A 22,323-nucleotide genomic window follows, 5' to 3' on the forward strand; every position below is an offset into this window, starting at 1 on the left:
TGTTGCTAGCGCTGCTTTCCACGGTTTCCGTTGTAAACTGCAGCTCCTCGCGGCTTTCTGCGCGTTTAATTTTTTTATTTTATTATTTTCCCGTCGTCGGAACAACCCTGCGGGACTCTTGCCTCCCTCTTCTCGGGTCTGTATGCTGCCCGGCTTCGTAGCACCGGCCGCGCCCTGTGTGCTCCACCCTCTCCTCTTCCTGACAACGCTGCTCGACCCCGTTGCAAGCCACCCGCTCGAGTTCTAGACCGCCGCAGCCCAGGAAGGATCAGTGTACTACCTGCCACCAGCCCGATTAGCTGAAGCACCGTCGACAGGAATCAAGCCCCACTCTCGACAGCCTCTCCTGCAAATCTTCAACTCCGCTGACTCAGAGGCGGATGCCCATGGTCGACGCCCGTTTCTACTGTTTCTTTCTTCTTTCTGGCCTCGACCTCTGCTCACTTCGCTTCAGGGATGGATCCCATGAGGTGGTGCAGACTGTAGGTAAGTTTGTATCTGCTCGTCGCCAATATTATGTCTGTGTGTAATTGAGACACGGACGGCAGGAGTTGATTATAACAAGTCTTTACTGAATGGAGACAACCTGGAACTGAAACTACAGAAGGCTGCTAGTGCCTTTTATACAGGGGTGGTCACTGCCGGTACTGCAGCCTGAGACCAGTTATTCCCTTAAAGGTACATACACAACAATAAGTGAGTGGGAAAAAATTTGGCAGGTGCAGTATAATGTCAGGTTATCCACTTTGGCAGTAAGAATAGAAAAGCAAAATATAAGGAGAGAGACTACAGGATGCTGTGGTACAGAGGGATCTGGGTGTCCTCGTACATGAAACACAAAATGTTAGCATGCAGGTACAGCAAGTAATCAGGAAGGCAAATGGAATGTTGGCCTTTATTGCAAGGGGGTGGAGTATAAAAGTAGGGAAGTCTTGCTACAACTGTACAGGGCGTTGGTGAGACCACACCTGGAGTACTGCGTACAGTTTTGGTCTCCTTATTTAAGGAGGGATATACTTGCATTAGAGGCTGTTCAGAGAAGGTTCACTCGGTTGATTCCTGGGATGAAGGGTTGCCTTATGAGGAAAGGTTGAGCAGGTTGGGCCTATACTCATTGGGGGAGAAATTCGGTTGGCAGCGCCTCCAATTAGCGCTTAAAGAGGCCGAGAAGTGGGGCGGTAGCCAATTTTCGGCTGGGCGTAGTGAACCCAGCGCCTCCTCCCATATTGAGTGGGCATTTTGCGCCGGCGCTAAACCTTAGCACCCGGGCGCAGGCAGATCATGACGTCATTTCAGTGTGCAACGCCTTTTGGGCGCCCCAGACCGGAAATTCAGTGTTGCGCCCCTCCGTTCCGCCTGGCGCTAATAAGGACTGCTTACCTGGAACGTTCCCCAATCGCTCTCGGGCTAGGGGGGCACTCTTTAAAGGGGACTGCACTGGTATAAAAGCGGCAGCCATTTTGGGAGCACAACTTCCTCGAGACTTTCACAGAGTTGCTGAGCTGCACTCTGAGAGCCATTGCACCAGTGAGCCAGCGCTGGCCAGAGGAACTTCAGCCTTCTGACCATCACCTTGCAGCTGGTGAGCATTTACAACGTTTACAATTTCTTGTGCACTATTACTATGGGGGCTGCATTGGAGGGGAACGTCCTGTTGCTGAACCATCTGGAAAGGGCACAGAGACGCAGGGAGAGAGGGCCAGGAATGGCCAGACGGAGGAGGGTCAACAGACGTCGCCACGCCAGACCTTACGCTGCCAGGGTTTTCCGACAGCAGTTCTGTTACTTGAACATGTCAGAGGAGCAGTGTCTTAGAAGGCTGCGCTTCAGAAAGGAAGTGGTGACTGAGCTGTGCCACCTGCTTCAGCCAGATCTGCAGCCTCAGATAAGGTGCAGGACCTCTCTGTCAGTGGCTGTCAAGATGACTGTTGCCCTGAATTTCTATGCGTGTGGCTCCTTCCAAGCCGCAACTGGGGACATCGCTAACATATCACAGTTTGCGGTGCATTGCTGCATCCGTCAAGTAACAGATGCCCTATTTAAAAGGAGGCGGCAGTACATCTCCTTCCCGGTGACACTGGAGAAGCAGCGGGAGCACACAGAGGGCTTCACAGCAATAGCAGACTTCCCCATGGTGCAGGGCGCCATTGACTGCATGCACGTGGCTTTGCGGGTACCTGTTTTGAATCCGGAGGAGTTCCGCAACCGCAAGGGGTTCCATTCCTTGAATGTTCAGCTGGTCTGTGATTACCGACAGCTGATCCTCGCAGTCAATGCGCAGTTCCCTGGCAGCAGCCACGACGCCTTCATCCTGTGCCGGACTTCAGTTGCAGACCTATTCGAGGCCCCGGCTCACCCGGGAGGCTGGCTTCTCGGTGACAAGGGCTATCCTCTGTGGTAAACCACGTTCACTATCGTATCACTGTTAGTAGTTAGCACTGTTCACCACTGTTCGTTATAACTGTATCACTGACCACTATTGTATCACGGTACGAGGTCGCCTCTTGCCACACTGCTATACCTGGGATGACCACTGCCGACTCCGCCTTGGCTCCACCCACCAGGCCAGGTATAAAGGTGAGCGACTGGCTGGTATTCCTCCTGCTTGGATCGGATCACCCACGAGAGTGGGCTCTGTTATTTAGTCAATAAAAACCTTTAGTCACCTTCGTAACTCTTCGCCTTTTATTGGAGGAATTGATAGGTATATCAATTTTATTGACTAAATTTAATGATGTCCGACAACGAGTCACAACCGGCGGAGGAGCCACCAGCGCAGCTCCCAGGAGCACAGCCACACCAGCCAGCTTGGCTGCGAGCCCTCAGACCGCCGTACCTGGACCTGAACCCACGAGCAGCAAACTCAGCCGCAGACTTTAAACACTGGCTGGTCTGCTTCGAATCATACCTGAGAGAATCCAGCGTCCCTCAGGCATCCAAACTAAGTGTCCTGCAGGCACAACTGAGCCCGAGAGTATACACTCTCATCGAGGACATGGCTACCTACGAGACCGCCATCAACCTGCTGAAACAGAAGTACCGGACCCCGGTAAACTACATGTACGCTAGGCACCTCCTAAGATCACGGCCGCAACAGCCAGGAGAATCAGTAGCCGAATTCTCACAGGCGCTACATGCACTCGCCAGGAACTGTGACTTTAAATCGGTGTCGGCAGCCGAAAATACTGAAGATAATATCCGCGACGCATTCCTGAAAGGCCTACGGTCCGAGTACTCACGGCAAAGACTGCTGGAAGCTAAAGACCTCAGCATGGAAAAAGCTGAAGCCCTCGCTATCTCCCTGGAAGTGGCCCACCAAGATCAGGAAGCATTCACCAGGTACTGCTCGCGACCCTGGGACTCGGGCCCGACCCCTACCACAGCACCCTTCCCAGCGCCGCCCCCGGGACCTACCTCTGCGTCGGCGTCCCGGACCCGACCGGCCCCGCCACCCCCGGCACCGGCCCCGACATCGGGCATCCGCGATCGGGCCGCCGGCTGTTTTTTTTGTGGCCAGGAGAAGCACCCGAGGTCGCGCTGCCCAGCCAAGAACTCCATATGTAAAACCTGCCTGAAGAAAGGCCACTTCTCCAAGGCCTGCAGGAGCGGATCCTCAGAGGCCAGCAGTGCCGCATGCGAACTATGGGGGCGGCCATCTTCGTTTAGGGCAACTGAGGCCAGCATCCCCACACATGAGTCATGGGGGCGGCCATCTTTGTTTAGGGCAACTGAGGCCAGCATCCCCACACATGAGTCATGGGGGCGGCCATCTTTGATTAAGGCAACCGACCCCAATAGTGCCTCATGGGGCCCTACCTCGTGGGAGACGCCATTTTACTCACCACGCCCGACCGCCTCGCCCGCAGATGACAACGACTCGCTCAGCTACACACTAGCTTCCGTCACCCTGGACCAAGCCCGCCCGCACCATCTGTCCAAGTCAATGATGGACATCAAAGTGAACGGCCACGCCACGACCTGCCTGTTCGACAGCGGAAGCACGGAGAGCTTCATCCACCCAGACACGGTGAGCCACTACTCCCTCTCTGTCCTACCAATGCGCAGCCGAATCTCGATGGCATCGAGGTCCCACGCCACGGACATCAGCGGCTACTGTGTCGTGACCCTGTCGGTTAAGGGCACGGAGTATAAAAACTTTAAACTCCTCGTCCTCCCCCATCTCTGCGCTGCCGTCCTACTAGGGCTGGACTTCCAATCCCACCTCCAAAGCGTAACCCTAGCATACGGTGGACCCCTCCCCCCACTCACAGTCAACAACCAGCAAACGTTAAACCGCCCACCGCGTAACACCTGCAGCCTCTCCACCCTCAAGGTCCCGCCACCCTCTCTGTTTGCTAACCTTACCCCTGACTGCAAACCCGTCGCTACCAAAAGCAGGCGGTATAGCGCCGGGGACAGAGCCTTCATTAGCTCTGAGGTGCGGCGCCTCCTGAAAGAGGGCATTATCGAGGGGAGCAGCAGCCCCTGGCGTGCCCAGGTCGTAGTCGTAAAGACCGGCGATAAAAACCGCCTGGTCATCGACTACAGCCAGACCATAAACAGATATACCCAGCTGGACGCATACCCCCTCCCCCGCATATCTGACATGGTCAATCAGATTGCACAGTATAAAGTATTCTCGACCATCGACCTGAAGTCGGCCTACCACCAACTCCCTATCCACCCTGAGGACCGCCAGTATACCGCCTTCGAGGCGAATGGGCGCCTATACCACTTCCTTAGGGTCCCCTTCGGTGTCACTAATGGGGTCTCGGTCTTCCAAAGGGAGATGGACCAGATGGTTGACCAGAACGAACTGCAGGCTACATTCCCCTACCTAGATAACGTCACTATCTGCGGCCGCGACCGGCAGGAACATGACGCGAATCTGGAGAAATTCCTCCGTACGGCCCAACGGCTGAACCTCACCTACAATAAGGAGAAATGCGTGTTTAACACCACGCGCCTTGCCATCCTCGGCTGCGTAGTGGAGAACGGAATCATCGGCCCCGACCCAGAAAGAATGCGCCCCCTCATGGAGCTACCCCTCCCCCACTGCCCTAAAGCACTTAGGAGAACCCTGGGGCTTTTCGCCTACTATGCCCAATGGGTACCCAATTACGCGGACAAAGCCAGACCCCTCCTGAAAGCCACTTCCTTCCCCCTCACGGAGGAGGCGTGCGCGGCCTTCTCCCTCATTAAGGGAGACATAGCCAAGGCCACGATGCACGCAGTGGACGAGTCCATCCCCTTTCAGGTGGAGAGCGACGCATCCGACTTCGCCTTAGCCGCCACCCTAAACCAGGAGGGGAGGCCAGTGGCCTTCTTCTCAAGGACCCTACAGGGCCCCGAGATCCGACATTCGTCGGTCGAGAAAGAGGCCCAGGCGATCGTGGAGGCAGTACGGCGCTGGAGGCACTACCTGGCAGGCAAACGATTTACCCTCCTCACCGACCAGCGTTCGGTGGCTTTCATGTTTAATAACAAGCTGAAGGGCAAAATCAAGAATGACAAGATTTTGAGATGGAGAATCGAGCTCTCCACCTACGATTATGAGATCTTGTACCGGCCAGGCAAGCTGAACGAATCCCCTGATGCCCTTTCACGAATGACATGCGCCAGCGCGCATATCGATAGGCTTCAGACCCTCCACGACCAGCTCTGCCACCCCGGAGTCACCAGACTCTACCATTTCATTAAGGCCCGCAACCTGACCTACTCCATCGAGGAGGTCAGGACCATGACCAGGAACTGCCAGACCTGTGCGGAGTGCAAACCGCACTTCTATAGGCCGGACCGAGCAAGCCTGATCAAGGCCACCCGCCCCTTCGAGCGCCTGAGCATCGACTTTAAGGGGCCCCTCCCGTCCTCTGACCGTAATGTGTACTTCCTCAACATCGTTGATGAGTACTCCCGTTTCCCCTTTGCCTTCCCCTGCCCCGACATGACCAGTAGCACGGTCATTAAGTGCCTGAATGCCCTCTTCGCCTTGTTCGGGTTCCCGAACTATATACACAGCGACCGGGGCTCCTCCTTCATGAGCGAGGAACTCCGGCAATTCCTCCTAGAGAGAGGTATTGCAGCAAGCAGGACCACCAGCTACAACCCCAGAGGTAACGGTCAGGTGGAAAGAGAGAACGCGACGGTATGGAAGGCCGTCCTCTTAGCCTTAAAGTCTAAGGGCCTCCCAACCTCCCGCTGGCAAGAAGTCCTCCCGACAGCGCTGCACTCCATCCGGTCATTACTTTGCACGGCCACTAACACCACCCCCCATGAACGAATGTTCGTTTTCCCCAGGAAGTCGACTACGGGAACCACTCTACCAACCTGGCTGACCGCCCCGGGGCCGGTCTGGCTGCGGAAACACGTGAGGACCCATAAAACGGACCCCCTGGTCGAGAGGGTGAACCTCCTGCACGCCAACCCCCAGTACGCCTACGTGGCGTACCCAGACGGGCGGGAGGACACTGTCTCCCTACGAGACCTCGCACCCTCAGCCGATCCGGAAACACCGCCACCACCCCCCCCAACCTCAGTCCAGGTAGACGGCATGCCGGAACCCCACGAGCCCTCGCCGACCACGCAAACACCAGTATCAACACCGGATAAGGCACCAGCACCGGATAAGGCAACACCACCGCTGCGGCGATCGGAGAGGCTTACGAAGCCTCCGGACAGACTGACCTACCAGAATTGGTAGTACACTTCACCCCGCCGGACTTAATTCTAAACAAGGGGTGAATGTGGTAAACCACGTTCACTATCGTATCACTGTTAGTAGTTAGCACTGTTCACCACTGTTCGTTATAACTGTATCACTGACCACTATTGTATCACGGTACGAGGTCGCCTCTTGCCACACTGCTATACCTGGGATGACCACTGCCGACTCCGCCTTGGCTCCACCCACCAGGCCAGGTATAAAGGTGAGCGACTGGCTGGTATTCCTCCTGCTTGGATCGGATCACCCACGAGAGTGGGCTCTGTTATTTAGTCAATAAAAACCTTTAGTCACCTTCGTAACTCTTCGCCTTTTATTGGAGGAATTGATAGGTATATCATCCTCTGAGCCCATGGCTGATGACGCCGCTCCGTTCGCCCAGCACTCCTGCAGAAGAGCGCTTCAATGCGAGCCATCAGGTGACGAGGAACATTGTGAAGCACACAATCGGTGTGCTGAAGCAGCAGTTCCGCTGTCTGGACCATTCCGGAGGCGCCTTGCAGTACTCACCAGAGCGAGTCTCCCACTTTGTCGTAGTCTGTTGCATGCTGCATAACCTCGCCATCCTACGCACCCAGCCAATGCCACCAGCCATGATGATGGAGGACGAAGAGGAGGAGGAGGAGATGATGATGGAGATGATGGAGGAGGAGGAGGAGAAGGAACAACAACAACAACAACAAACTAGAAGGGCCGTCCGTCAGAGGCTGATAACAAGCCGCTTCTAGGCCCCTCTGACAGAATGCTTGGAGCCATTCGAAGAGCAGGAATGGAACCGTCCGGATAACCCAAAGCCTATGAAGGGCAGTGAATGTAAATAGCAGACATGGCCAATGTAAATTTAAAAAGTTGTTTATTTTGCAAAATGTGCTTCCTTCCAACATGACAAAGCAATGGCTACAGAAAGCAAAACTAACACATAAGTGACTCGCACACCCGGGAGACTATCCAAAACATTACTAACATTCAGACCAGCATCCACGGCCTTGATTTCTACAAATAAGACGTTTCAGCAGCACCTTCTACTCTTTCCCCCTTGATGGTGATCTGCTTCTCTTGCGAGATCGGCCCCTTCCCTCCCTGCAGCTCCTTCGTAATGGGACCCCAGTGACTGCATCAAGGCTGGGGGAGGCCTGCTGAGTGTCCGAAAGCGCAGAAGCCCCTGAGGGACGGCCTGGACGACCTCTGGGCTTGGACGGCCCGGATGCTGACTGCTCCAACTGTGCATGGCTGGAAGCAGTCTGTCCTGCAGATGGTGGCAGCTGCAGTGGAGACGTGCCGGCGGTGGCATCAGGAATGCTGACATCCTGAGAGCGGACAGAAGCTCCCTGGTCGACCGACACACTGGCACTCTGACAGGGCAGCACCGCAGCATGCGCACCAATCGGCTGGTCCACAGATTGATGCCCTGCTGTGGTGCTGCAAGGGCCCCGGGTAATCCTGCCTGATCCAGCGAGGGTGGCAGCAGTCATTGGTCGCGTGGCCTCAATATGCGTCTGCATGAGACCAGCGAGTGACTGCGTGGCAACACTCAGCAGTTGCGTGGCAAGTGCCAGTGCTTCGGTGAAGCCCTGGACAGTCCTTTCCAGTGATGTCCCGATGCCCTGGACAGTCCTTTCCAGTGCTGCCCCGAAGCCCTGGACAGTCCTTTCCAGTGCTGCCCTGAAGTCCTGGACAGTCCTTTCCAGTGCTGCCCCGAAGTCCTGCGCACTCCTTGCCTGTGCTGCCCCAAAGTCCTGCGCACTCATTGCCTGTGCTGCCCTGAAGTCTTGGACACTCCTTGCCAGTGTCTCGATGGAGTCAGGCATTCTTGCCACTGCAGCCATGAGCTCAGTGTGCCTGAGCCGAGCCTGGGCGCTCATTTCTGCGAGGGAACGCACCTCTTCTGCGCTCTGTGCAGCAGTACTCGCAGCCTGACTCGCCCTCCGGGGAGACGGCCCCCCGAGCTTCCCTACCCCCCTTGCATTGCTGCAGCCCGCTGGTTCCTGGAACTGCTTCCTCCTCAGAGCATTCCCCCTCGCTCCCCTCCAGGGAAGTAGTCTCCCCAGTCTGCAGAGGGGCTGGCTCGCCTGAGCATGGCAGGGATGGTCCGGCTTCCTCCTGCTCGTCGCCTCCGGAGTGAGTGGCAGTGGCAGCTTGAGGGCCCGGCTCCCGAGCTGGCGATGCAGCATCTGAAAGCAGGGAGGTTGAAGAGTGGCTTTAGCGAAAGGACAGGGTGGCAGCAAGGGATGCATGAGTGCTGCAATGCTCTGACATGGGTCCAGAGTGAAAAAACATGCTGGTGGGGGGAACAAGTGGAAGGAGAGAGTTCAAAAAGGTGATGACCTTACCATCGCTGTCACAATGGGGTCGGCAGCTCCAGTGGTGACAGGACCAATCATCCGGCCTCCAACAATCTGGTGGACTCATTCCTCCAGGTCCGTCAGTGTCTGCAGCTGAAGAGGGCCTCCTCCGGTGCGAAGCTGCTCCCTCCGGTTCCTGGCCAGCTTGGCCTGCAGGAGAAAGGACGGGAAGTGATGAAACATGCTGGCCTGAGCTGACATCACATGCCCCCCATGGTAGAATAGCCCTTCCATTATGCATTGAGCTGACATCACATGCCCCCCATGGTAGAATAGTCCTTCCATTATGCATTGAGCTGAATGTGTGTGTGTGTTTCCAGAAAGGGCCATGGGTGCTGGCTGACAGATGGCCATTGGGGCTTCGCGCACCCTCTGGCCATAATGTCAGGAGCAGATGGAGGGATGAAGAAGATGGCGATAAAGGCACTCACCCTAACGACCCGAGTGAGGTCGTTGAACTTCTTCCTGCATTGCACAGGAGTCCTGGGCACCACGCTGCTTGAGGTGACTCTTTGACAAACTTCCCTCCAAGCCCTGCGGTACTCGCTCTGATGAGGCCTCCTGCCATTGTCGGGGTACAGCACAGCTCGCCGGCGCTCCACTTCGCCAACCAAAGCATCCAATGCCCCATCGGTGAAGCGCTCCACTCTCTGCCTCACCCTCTCCATCTGTTCAAAGTGTGGAACGCCACAGAAAGCACAGCGCCGATTTTGAGGCCTACAGGGCGCAGAGTGTGGCTGCTGCTCCTAATTGAGAGCTGGCCGGCACCAGCATGTCTCGGGGTAATCGATTATTGACAGCACCTGCGCTGCGCCCGGCTGCCGACATATTGAGTAGCGCCGCCGGGTTAGTGCCTTAAGACTCCCGTGCAGCGCCTGAATCAACGCCGCAATCACCTTTAAGGGCGCAGCAACCCAATATCGCTCGAGGTGGCGATAAGTTGCGCCTGGTGATAAAATTTGCGCAGCGCCAATTCTAGCGCCCCAAACGGGGCTATACCCATTTTCTCTCAGAAGTGGGGATGTTCGCTGATGATTGCACACTGTTCAGCACCATTCGAGACTCGTCAGATACTGACGCAGTCAGTGTCCATATGCAGCAAGACCTGGACAACATTCAGACTTGGGCTGACAAGTGGCAAGTAACATTCGCACCACACAAGTGCCAGGCAATGACCATCTCCAACAAGCGAGACTCTAATCATCTCCCCTTGACATTCAATGGCATTACCATCGCTGAATCCCCCACTATCAACACCCTGGGGGTTACCATTGATCAGAAACTGAACTGGACCAGCCATATAAATACTGTGGCTACAAGAGCAGGCCAGAGGCTGGGAATTCTGCGGCGAGTGTCTCACCTCCTGACTCCCCAAAGCCTTTCCACCATCTACAAGGCACAAGTCAGGAGTATGATGGAATACTCTCCACTTGCCTGGATGAGTGCAGCTCCAACAACACTCAAGAAGCTCGACACCATTCAGGATAAAGCAACCCGCTTGATTGGCACTCCATCCACCACCTTCAACATTCACTCCCTCCACCACCGGCGCACTGTGGCTGCAGTGTGTACCATCTACAAGATGCACTGCAGCAACTCGCCAAAGCTCCTTCAACAGCACCTTCCAAACCCGTGACCTCTACCACTTAGAAGGACAAGGGCAGCAGACGCATGGGAACATCACCACCTAAAAGTTCCCCTCCAAGCCACACACCATCCTGACTTGGACCTGTATCGCCGTTCCTTCACTGTCGCTGGGCCAAAATCCTGGAACTCCCTTCCTAACAGCATTGTGGGTGTACCTACACCATATGGACTGCAGCGGTTCAAGAAGGCAGCTCACCACCATCTTCTCAAGGGCAATTAGGGATGGGCACTAAATGCAGGCCTAGTCAGCCAGCGACGCCCACATCCCATCAATGAATAAAAAAAGTGTCATAAAGGCACAGAAGGAGGCCATTCATAGAAACATAGAAGATAGGGGCAGGAGTAGGCCATTTGGCCCCTCGAGCCTGCTCCGCCATTCAATAAGATCATGGCTGATCATCCAAATTCAGTACCCTGTCCCTGCCTTCTCTCCATATCCCTTGATCCCTTTAGCCTTAAGAAATATATCCAACTCCTTCTTGAATATATTTAATGAATTGGCCTCAACTGCCTTCTGTGGCAGAGAATTCCACAGGTTCACCACTCTCTGGGTGAAGAAATTCCTCCTCATCTCTGTCCTAAATGGCTTACCCCTTATCCTTAGACTGTGACCCCTGGTTCTGGACTCCCTGACCATCGGGAACATCCTTCCAGCATCTAGTCTGTCTAGTCCTGTTAGAATTGTATAAGTTTCGATGAGATCCCCTCTCATTCTTCTAAACTCCAGCGAGTACAAGCCCAATCGACCCAATCTCTCCTCATACGTCATTCCTGCCATCCCAGGTATCAGCCTGATGAACCTTCGCTGCACTCCTTCCATGGCAAGAACATCCTTCTTGTCCTGTAGCTCCAGCAGGCTGTTTTATTTATAATACTGAAAGCTAATGCCGGCAATATGCATCTATTGTATTTGGCTGGAAATGTTTTAAACAATCCAGAATATAGGTATCGTCAGAACCTGTAGAAATGATCTAACCTAATTCTAAGTTCTGTGTTGTCTTCTTTGTAGAATCTCCTTATCATTCACTGTTCTGTAATTCCTCTGTATTTTCTAAGCAATTCCTTGCAATTTAGAATGTTTTTCCTGTGACGAGTCAACAGTTAATGCAGTGAGTGTGTTTATTCTTGGCCTTTAACAGTATCCAGGGAATTGAGCGAAACTCCAGGATCCTTTCCTGAAGACTGCCACAACCCATCCTTTCAGCGAGGGTGGCCCCTTACAGAGAGGAGAATATTTTAAAATCTACAATGTTGATTTTGAACAAAGTCAATTATTTGGCCAATTTGCCAGCTGGTCAACAATGAAAAGAAATCTGATCTGCCACATCTGCCAATTATTCCCAAACATAAAGGTGCATCATTCACCGGCTGCACAGTGACTCAGTGGGGAAATCAATTCTGACGAAGGGTCATCGACCTGAAACGTTAACTCTGTTTCTCTCTTCACGGATGCTGCCTGGCCTGCTGAGCTTCTCCAGCATTTTCTGTTTTTATTTCAGATTTCCAGCATCTGCAGTATTTTCTTTTTGTATTAGTGTTCAGCCCCGTTCGTCCGTCCTATGACATCGAAGAAGGCGGCAGATAAATCCTAGAATGATACAGCACAGGAGGCCACTCTGCCCATCGTGCCTGTGCTGGCCCTTTGGAGGACCTCTACAGTTAGTCCCTGCCCTTCCCCCACAGCCCTCAAATTATCTCATTTTCTGAAGTCAGTTTTTTAATGACTGAGATCAATTTTTTGCTCGGAATAAGCGTCCGCAGATTGAACAGTGAATCCCGGTTCCACGGGGTGGGGATCCTGATCTCACACTTGCTCCTCTGCCGTTCGCATTCAGCATCAGCGACGGGACGAGCCTCAGGAAGAGGCGCCTCCATCAATGGATTTTCTCAGCGCTTTATTTTCTTGAGCAAGTTATTCCCACTGATGTTCATCTACTTTGAGCCCCAAAGCTTAATGATGTGCTGATGTCACAGTAAATTAATATGTTGAAGCAGTTTAAGCTTTGGATATCAAACTAATAAATACAGCCAGGTCATCAGAGCCTCCCCTCGCCTCCAAGTCACACACCATCCTGAGTTGGAAATAAATCGCCTTTCCTTCACTGTTGCTGGGTCCGAATCCTGGAAAAGTCTGCCCAACAGTATTATCGGAGCACTTTCACCGCACCGACCTCAGTGGTTCAAGGCCCACCATCCATCCTCTCAGGGGATCTGGAGGGGGGCAATAAATGTCGGCCTTGCCAGCGACAGCCAAATCCCAAAGAATGAATAGAAACCCATAATATTTACCTCAGATCGAATCTGGAATTAAAGTGGCAGAAACCGAGAACTAACCAACACTCCTTGGGGGGGGGGGGGGGGGGGGGGGGGGGAGAGAGAAGAGTTGCCTCATGAATCTCGGAATAGGGTCAATATTTAAGAAACAGACGCAACACAGCCATTAACAAGGTGAGTTCCTCACTTAATATATGTAAATATATGTAAATATATTGCCTCCACAAGATCCGGCAAATCCATTGGCAGGATAGGCGCACCAACGTCAGTGTTCTCGCTCGGGCCAACATCCCCTGCATCGAAGCTTTGACCATGCTCGATCAGCTCCGATGGATGGGTCACATTGTCCACATGCCCGATACGAGACTCCCAAAACAAGCGCTCTACTCGGAGCTCCGACACGGCAAGAGAGCCCCAGGTGGGCAGAGGAAACGCTTCAAGGACACCCTCAAAGCCTCCTTGAAAAAGTGTAACATCCCCACCGACACCTGGGAATCCCTGACCCAAGACCGCACAAAGTGGAGGAGAAGCATCCAGGAAGGCGCCGAACACCTCGAGTCACTTCGCTGGGAGCAAGCGGAAGCCAAGCGCAGGCAGCGCAAGGAGCGAACGTCAACTCAAGCACCCCACCCACCCGCCCCTTCAACCACCGTCTGCCCCACCTGTGACAGAGACTGTAGGTCCCGCATTGGACTCATCAGTCACCTGAGAACTCATTTTTAATGTGGAAGCAAGTCATCCTCGGTTCCGAGGGGCTGCCTAAGAAGAAGAAGGATATGTAAATAATGCACGGTTTCACTCCATTAGCGGATGGCTTTCCTGATTGTAACTATTCTGGCAGTCGGCGGTGGTTAGTCCTGGACGACAGGGTGATTTTAGGGGCTCCCACAACCCATATAATGGGGGGTGCACCCACTGGCCACACTTATCCCCGCGGGGTGTCAGCTAGACAGAGTGCCATTCTCCACTCACCAGGACTATCGAGAGCAAGGTTCAAATCCTGCACCTACTGGCAGAGGTGGGACCGCTCCCAGTGATCCAAAGGCTCCCTCCAATAACTAATGGAGTGGAAATGTAAGTCAGATACTGGGTCATAGTTTCACAAAGTGCTATTTGGCCAGCAGTGTTTCATAATCCCAAATAGCTAAAGACTGGCTCCTTGAGAGGCACACTAAACACATTTATACTTTCTCAATGTTTGGGGCTGATACGGGTAGTATTTTCCTTTTGTTCTCTGCTTCTAACTGGAATCAGAAGTGACCCACCTGGGTTTATTGTGCAGCCTGAAGGTAGAGGGTCGGTCTTGGCTTTATTCAAAACTGGAAGCTGACCAGGAAGTTGCAATGTACAGACAGGCCTTTCAGCACAGACAGAGCCCAGAGCACCAGCTATGCAGACGCTTCTCTGTGTCCCTGCAATCCTGCACCCCAACAGATCCTTCCAGAGCAACCTTGCAGAGTCAGAAGAGCAGAAATTTCTTTTATCCAAATAAAGTTTTTAAAAAGTTACTTTCGAGACGCCAAACTCATTTTTATTTGTGTATTTTCAGGACGTGGGATTGGAATCCACAAGTACTCTCAGTTCCTGGTTCTCTCCAGCTGATTATTCTGGAATAACCGTTCATCTGTCACTCAACAGCTCGAAATCAGAATCTCCCGTCCAGGATCGGCTCCATCTCACAAATCCCAACAGGCGCTTGAAGCGACTATAGATCCGTCCCCTCTTTAAACTCCTGTCGTGAGTTGCCATTTCTTCCAAATGTCCAGGATTTGCTGTAAAAGGCCGAATGTAATCAGGTGATGTCATTGATTCTGATCTGTCTTCAGGGTAAAATCTCTCAGCTCGAGATACCAGACTTACAGGGACATTCTCAACATTGCCGAGACAGTAACTTGTGAATGTAAGGCATTTCCTGCCTGTGCAAAGGTTATCGCAGTGCGCCGGAGCAGCTCGGGTGGGTAATTACTGGTCAGAACGTAAGAAATAGGAGTAGTAGTAGGCCATTCGGCCCCTCCAGCCTGCTCTGCCATTCAATAAGATCATGGCTGATCTTGACCTCAACTCCACTTTCCTGCACTATACTCATATCCCTTGATTCCCCTAGAGTCTGAACATCTATCGATCTCAGCCTTGAATATACTCAAAGACTCAACATCCACAACCCTCTGGGGTAGAGAATTCCAAAGATTCACAACCCTCTGAGTGAAGAAATTCCTCCTCATCTCAGCCCTTATCCTGAGACTATGCCCCCTAGTTCTAGACACTCCAGCCAGGGGAAACAACCTCTCAGCATCTACCCTGTCAATCCCCCTCAGAATCTTATGTTTCAATGAGATCACCTCTCATTTTCTAAACTCCAGCGAGTATAGGCCCAATCTCTCCTCATTGGACAAGCCTCTCATCCCAGGAATCAATCTAGTGAACCTTTGTTGCACCGCCTCTAAGGCATGGATGTCCTTTCACAGATAAGGAGACTAAAACTGTGCACAGTACTCCAGGTGTGGTCTCACCAAGGCCCTGTACAATTGTAGTAAGACTTTCTTACTCTTGTATTCCAACCCCCTTACAATAAAAGCCAACATACCATTTGCCTTCCTAATTGCTTGCTGCACCTGCATGCTAACATTCTGTGTTTCCTGTATGAGGACACCTAAATCTCTCAGAACACCAACATTTATTAGTTTCTCACCATTTAAAAAATATTCTGTTTTTCTATTCTTCCTACCAAAGTGAATAACCTTGCATTTCCTCACATTATACTCCATTGCCACCTTATTGTCCACTCACTTAACTTGTCTATATCCCTTTGCAGGCTCTTTGTGTCCTCCTCACAGCTTTCTTTCCCACTGAGCTTTGTATCGTCAGCAAACTTGGATACATTGCACTCCATCCCTTCATCTAAGTCATTAATATAGATTGTGAATAGCTGAGGCCCCAGCACTGATCCTTGCGGCACCCACAAGTTGCAGCCTGCCAACCGAAAAATGATCCGTTTATCCCTACTCTCTGTTTTCTGTCCGTTAAGCAATCCTTTATCCATGCTAATATATTACCCCCAACCCCATGAGCCCTTAAGTTGCTTAACAACCTTTTATGTGGCACCTTACCGAATGCCTTTTGGAAATCAAAATATACTACATCTACTGGTTCCCCTTTATCTACCCTGCTAGTTACATCCTCAAAAAACTCTAATAAATTTGTCAAACACGATTTTTCTTTCATAAAACCATGTTGACTCTGCCTAATCATATTATGACTTTCCTGTTACCACTTCCTTAATAATGGATTCCAGCATTATCCCGATGACTGATGTCAGGCTAACTGTAGTTCCCTGTTTTCTCTCTCCCTCCTTTCTTGAATAGCGGGGTTACATTTTCTCCCTCCCAAGCCACCGGAACCGTTCTAGAATCTAGGGAATTTTGGAAGATCACAACCAACGCATCCACTATCTCTGCAGCCACCTCTTTTAGAACCCTAGGACATTGGCGATCAGGTCCAGGGGATTTGTCGGCTTTTAGTCCCATTAGCTTCTCATAAAACTCATAGAAATAATACAGCTGAGCCCAGAAGCCAATGGTAACATGTTGGTTCAAGCAATGAAACATTTGTGACACTCTTTAGGAGCTAAAAGAGGCATTTGTAGAGGTCGAAGTCAAGGGCCAGGTCCTGAATAGGGTAGAAATAGAGAAACCATTTCCTCTGCTTGGGTTGGAGGGTGGAAAAGAACAGGGGGGCATAACCTTATAATTACAGCCAGGCTGTTCGGGGAGGATGTCAGGAAGCACTTCTTCACACAAAGGGTAGTGGAAATCTGGAACGCTCTCTCCCAAAAAGCCATTGAGACTAGGTCAACTGATAGGTTTTTGTTTGGCAAGGGTATTAAGGGTTACGGAATTAAGGTGGGTAAATGGAGTTAAGATACAGATCAGCTATGATCTAATTGAATGGCGGAACAGGCTGGAGGGGCTGAATGGCCTACTCCTGTTCCTATGTTCCTATATTCCTACCGGTTTGATTATGGGAAAGAAGTTTCCTATATGCCCAGATTTTTGATACCAAAAATGAATCACTGGAGAAGCAGTAGTATGAACAGTACTGTTAATTCACTGCACTTTACAAACCCAACCCATTGAACACTTTGTAAAACGTACCTTCTATCTCATCCATTATACTGACACGGGGAGGGAGAAGGAAAAAAGCAAAAGACTTGTTTCTGCTAAAACATCACAAAGCTCTTCAAATGAATTATTGAACTGAAAATACTATTGTCATATCAGCAAATGTCACAACCACCTTGTGCACAGTAAAATCCAACAAGCAACAATGAGATGAATGACAAGTTAAGCTTATTTTCGGTGTGTTAGTTGAGGAAGGAATATTGGCCAATCTCAAATGTCCACCTGAACAGACATCTCACCCAATGGAGTCAGCTCTTGATTTAATATCTCACCCAATGTGTAGTGTATGTGCCTTTAAGAGCCCCCTGTGTACTGTAATGCTGGTAATGGCCACTCGGGCTATATAAGCCTGTATATTGTGTTGTATCAGTTAGTTCACCTCCAGACTTTGTTCAGTAAACACCTGTGAAACCAACTCCTGCCTTCCGTGTCTCTATTAACACACGGATACAACAGTGGCGACGAATTGGAAACGGACTTACCTACAATTCGGCAGCACCTCAAGGACATCGATTCCTCAGATGTCCAAAGTCGAAGAAAAGCAAGAAAGAAAAAAAAAAAAAACTGTGGTTTCACCAGCTAGCCGAGCTGGTGGCAGGTACTGCAATAATCCTTCCTGGGCGGCAGGCTGGGGCTCCATCGGCTGGCTCTGCAGCGGGGCCGAGCAGCGAAGGCTGAGGCAAACAGAGACAGAGGGGGGGAGCACTCGGGAGACAGCCGGCGCTGCAAAGCAGGTCGGCGTTCGGACCAATCAGAGGGGGGGAAAAGTCCCAGAGTCCGGCGGGAACGAATATCCACTTGTAAATTTAAAAAAAATTGCGGAAAACAGCGTTGTCAGCAGCAGCAGCGGCGGGAAAGCGCGGGAAGCGCCATTTTTTTCTGCAGGGAAGAAAGAAAAGCGCGGGAAGCGCCATTTTTTTTTCCAGGATGCCTAAGGCTGGCAATATTGATGCTTTCGATAACGATATAGAGGATTGGACCACATATGTGGAAAGAATGGAGGTATATTGCACAGCAAATGGAATAGAAAATGATAAAAAGGCGTCAGTACTTCTAAATCTAATGGGCGCAAAGACATACGGGCTGTTGCGAAACTTAATCACTCCAGCCAAACCAAAGGACAAGAATTTTAAGGAGATTGTTAATACCCTACAGGAGCACTTAAACCCAACACTGCTGCTGATAGCGGAACGATTCAAATTCTTCAAGAGGAATCAGCACAAGAATGAAAGTAACGCTGATTACCTCACCGAATTAAGAAAGCTATCAAAGCACTGCCAATTCAGGGCAGGACTGGCAGATTCTCTTCGAGACAAATTCGTCTGCGGTCTCCTAAGTGAAGGAACACAGAAAAGGCTGCTTTCTGAGAAAGATTTGACACTGGACAAGGCTTTCAGTATGGCTGTATCATACGAAGCAGCCGCAAGAGGAGCTGCAGAGATACAGCAAAAGACACAGGACTTCGGCACCCATGAAATGACACAGGGTTTCGAGAGATGTTATCGCTGTGGCAGATCCACCCATGACCAGAGGGACTGCTGGTTCAAGGACAAAGCATGCAGGCAATGCGGAAAGATTGGACACATTGCACGTGTATGCCGATCTGGACAAAAAAAATCCACGGACAGGAAAAAAATCAATAAGGAAAAGTACAGAAAGGTACAAATGATGACGGACAGCAGCTCCGAAAACCAGAAGAGTGATAGCGACTCCGGAAACAAGAGACTAAGCTGTCTCAAATTACATAATGTAATTGCCAAAGAAGATTACCAGACCATTTGGGTTACCCTCACGATAGCGGGGTCCCCAGTTAAAATGGAGCTAGATACAGGATCAGCTCTGACCGTCATAAATCGACGGGATTACGAGCGGCTATTTCCGCATATACCTTTAAAAGACACATCCATTATCTTGAAAACATATACGGGGCAGAAAGTATACCCCAAAGGAAAAATAAGGGTGCCTGTTGCAAGGAAATACAGAAGTTGTATTTATACGTTCTACAAGATGGTGGTCCACCGCTGTTGGGACGTGAATGGATCAGGAAGATACGTTTAGACTGGCACTCCATTCAGGCACTGACGGTGGCCAGTAAGAAAAAAAATGATGATGACGTCATACCTGAACGATTAAAAGACATCTTGGCCAACACCAAGGAAGTGTTTCAAGAGAAACTAGGAACCTTGAAAGGCATCACCGCCTCAATAAAAGTGGAAGATGCGGCAATTCCCAAGTTTTTTAAGGCAAGGCCAGTGCTATACGCAATTCGTCCAGCAGTCGAGACAGAGCTGGAGAATTTGGAAAAGGCAGGCGTATTATCCAAGATAGATTGGAGCGAGTGGGCAACACCCATCGTCCCGGTCATGAAGAAAACGTTGAATAATGATAAATCTGAAGAACAGAGAAAAATTTGCATCTGTGGAGACTTCAAGGTGACTGTAAACCCGGTCCTTCACACGGTACAGTATCCTCTTCCGAGGATAGAAGATATTTTCGCCTCACTATCCGGAGGGAAACGTTTCACCAAAATTGACTTGGCACAGGCATATCTACAGATGGAGGTTGAAGAGGCCTCTAAAAAGTATCTCACGATAACTACACACAAAGGCCTGTACCAGTACAATTGACTGGTTTTCGGAGTAGCATCAGCTCCAGCTATCTGGCAAAGAGCTATGGAGCAAGTCCTCCAAGGGATTCCGGGGACTCAATGCTACCTAGACGACATCCTTGTAACAGGAGAAAACGACAACGAGCACCTTGCCAATTTGGAGCAGGTGCTCACTAGGCTGAGAGAACGGGGCCTACGAGCAAATCGCCCCAAGTGCGAATTTTTCCAGAAACAAATATCATATTGTGGCCACATAATTAATGAAGAAGGGTTGCATAAGTCCCCTGAGAAAATTGAAGCGGTCATAAAAGCACCAGCACCTGAAAATGTCTCACAATTACGATCGTTCCTGGGATTGATAAATTACTATCATAAATTTTTACCGAACTTATCAACTCTTCTGCACCCTCTTAATGAACTGCTACAAACAGGAGTAATTTGGAAATGGAGCGAAGACTGTAAACGTGCCTTCCATAAATGCAAAGACTTAATCACGTCCAAGGAAGTTTTGGCTCATTACAACCCATCACTGCCAATCAGACTGGCGTGCGATGCATCCCCTTACGGCGGTATTATCGCATAGATTCCCTGATGGCTCGGAGCGGCCGATAGCTTTTGCGTCACGCTCATTGAACTCAGCTGAGCGTAACTATGCCCAGATCGACAGGGAAGCACTCAGCCTGGTATGGGGAGTGAAGAAATTCAACCATTACCTACACGGACAAAAATTTACCTTGTTGACTGACCATCAACCCCTCGTCTCCATATTCAACCCTAAAAAAGGTGTTCCCATTATGACAGTGCAAAGGCTACAGAGGTGGTCCCTTTTTCTAGGGGCACACCAATATGACATAGAATACAAAGGATCAAAACAGCATGGGAATGCTGACGGTTTATCACGCCTACCGTTGCCAACGGTAGAAGAGGCACCTACAGTAGACCCAGTGGAGATGTTCCACTCTACCATAGTGGAATGTCTACCAGTAACAAATTCTGCCATTGAAAAGGAAACGAGAAATGACCCGACTCTCTCACGAGTCTACGATTTAACAGTGAAGGGATGGTCAGCACATGGCGAACCACTGTTGCCAGCATTCTTGCAAAGAAGAGAACAGCTGTCAATGTGCCGAGGAACCTTGATGTGTGGATCCAGAGTGGTGATTCCACCCAAACTCCAGGATAAAGTGCTAAAGGAGCTTCACGAGGGGCATCTGGGTGGAGTGAAAATGAAGAACCTAGCCAGAGCGTTTGTATGGTGGCCAGGTATCGATGGAGACATCGAAGAAATGACCAAGAGCTGCCTAGGATGCCAGAAGGTCCAAAACGCTCCACCACAAGCCCCTCTACATCCATGGGAGTGGCCCTCATCTCCATGGCAAAGGGTACACATTGACTTTGCTGGTCCATTTATGGACTTAATGTTCTTAATCGCGGTTGATGCACACTCCAAGTGGCCGGAGGTAATAAAGATGTCCTCCACCACCACGGAAAAAACCATCACAGTATTAAGGACCATATTTGCCAGGAATGGGCTGCCTGAACAGATCTGTTCTGATAATGGACCGCAATTTGTGTCCGAAGAATTCAGGAAGTTCTTAAAAAACAATGGGGTTAAGCACTACACGTCCGCCCCATACCATCCCGCCACCAATGGATTGGCTGAAAGGTTTGTCCAGACCTTCAAGAAGGCCATAAAGGCCATGGGTAATGAAGACATAAAACTTCAGCACAAGGTAGATAACTTCTTGTTCGCATACAGGAATGCAACACATATGGTTACAAACCAAACTCCCGCCATGATGTTCTTCAATAGAAGCCTAAGATGCCGGCTGGATTTGATCAAGCCAAACATCAGAAGGGACGTGGAGAACCGGCAATTTCAAGGCATGAATGAAAGGCCAACTAGAACCTTCCAGATAGGTCAACAAGTTTTGGCCCGGGACTACCGTACCGAGAAATGGCAGCCTGGAACTATTTGCACACGACTAGGACCGCTGATGTATACCGTGGACATTGGAGAAAGCATAATAAGGCGCCATGCTGACCAGATCATAGAGTCATCCGAAAAGGGACAACCTACACCACAACTCTATACGCCTAATGATGAAGTAGAGATACCCATAGTATCTACCTCCGATCCGGTGATACTGGAACCAGATGAACCCGACACTGGCATTCAAGCCGAATCAGCCTTGCCAAAAGAACCTACTACACCACCAGAAACTACTACACCACCGAGGCGTTATCCGGACCGAGTCAGGAAGCCTCCAGAGAGACTGACTTATAACTGATTAACTGCAGCAATGTGTAGATTATTGTTCTTGTAACATGTAATTAATGATTACTTAAAATATTATGTACTGGTTAGCTAAAAGGGGGGGAATTGTGGTGTATGTGCCTTTAAGAGCCCCAGGTGTACTGTAATGCCGGTAATGGCCACTCGGGCTATATAAGCCTGTATATTGTGTTGTATCAGTTAGTTCACCTCCAGACTTTGTTCAGTAAACACCTGTGAAACCATCTCCTGCCTTCCGTGTCTCTAGTAACACACGG

This window comes from Somniosus microcephalus, chromosome 20, assembly GCF_052327205.1.
Source record: "Somniosus microcephalus isolate GS21.2 chromosome 20, FLI_Smic_1.0, whole genome shotgun sequence".
NCBI classification, from domain to species: Eukaryota; Metazoa; Chordata; class Chondrichthyes; order Squaliformes; family Somniosidae; genus Somniosus; species Somniosus microcephalus.